Genomic DNA, 1,421 nt, shown 5'->3' with positions numbered 1-1,421 from the left:
ACTCACACTGTTTGCTGGAATCTACTCCTACCCTCCGTGGGTTATTTTCAGAGACAAAGGGGAAGTGGGTTCTAGTACAGGAATTCTTAAAAACTAAATTTAATATCCAGAAATTTCTTTTCTGTATTTTGAAATTAGTTAGCAAACTTTCTGTCTTACTAACTAGACCAGTATTTTCTAAACGGCATCAGTTTGCTTCACTTTCAAATTTACTTAAGAAGAATTACCTAGTGCAAGTGCTCCAGTACATTTAGGTCCCTGCTCACTATATTTTCTTTCAAGTTATTTTGATAAATGGACATGCTGACGTTTCCTAACAGCAGTAGATGATTTTACAGAACATCTTTGAGGGACAGACAACAATTTTCAGATATGGTAAAGTTCAAGTGAAAAACACTGCATACAATTCATTTATCCTTTGGAGAACACAACTTAGTGGAACTCTGGGCAACAAAAATACAAATTTATTTGGAAAAACAAGTCACTAGCCCAACTTATACCTACCCCATGGTGGTAAAACACATCCTTTAACAGGAACAAAAACTTCATGCATTTAGGATTACTGACAAAATCCAGTGATAATTACTTCCATGTATTTCTTTTTTTCCTGCTCTAAATCTCAAGACAATTTTAAAACTGTATTGCTGCTTTTTTCTAGGTACTGTGGTCCTAAGAGAAACTTTAATAATATAATTGACAAAAAAAAATAGAAAGGTGAAATGTACCCTCCACCATCATACACTCATTTTTATGTCTTTCCTCCCACTTTAAGTCAATTTTCATCACACTGACTAAATTCACTTGAGTCCATATTTCACTTAGATAACTTTAGAGCATCTCTCTTTTCTCCTCTCCCCCAAAATTCAGTTTTCCACCATAATGTTTGTCACAGGTCTTTATTTTTAAACCCCACCATTTTGCCTCATTTACCATAGTAATATGCCTGAAAAGAATCACACTAACATTTTAATAATTATTAACAAATTAATAATATTATTATACTATCATTGCTGATCATCCACTTTAACTTGTCTGACAAAGAACTGCTGTAATGAAATAGTGAATAAGAACGAGGCTTTATGGTGGCATAGTCACTAATTTGTCTAGAAGAAATGGCATTGGAGGGCATCTTGTGTCTTTCCCATTTCATTTGAGATAAACAAGATGATTTTGTTAGCACAAGATCTTAGAGTCCTTAAATGGCTACTGGTCCATTACGTTTGGAAGCACTTCCCTAAATAGGGTATGAAATCATATATTCATTTTTTACAGAGACACTAATGGGGGGCAAATAATGACAGCTGAACTTAACTATACTCAACATTTAAATTTAGCTGAGGAATTTCCATCCTAAATTCAGAAAATATCTTTTTAAAGATAAACACTGAAATATATTGAAGATGCATATTATACATGAACTA

Source organism: Haemorhous mexicanus, chromosome 1, assembly GCF_027477595.1.
Source record: "Haemorhous mexicanus isolate bHaeMex1 chromosome 1, bHaeMex1.pri, whole genome shotgun sequence".
Taxonomy (NCBI): Eukaryota; Metazoa; Chordata; class Aves; order Passeriformes; family Fringillidae; genus Haemorhous; species Haemorhous mexicanus.
The sequence above is the reverse complement of the archived record's forward strand: the minus strand, read 5'-3'. Positions refer to the sequence as shown.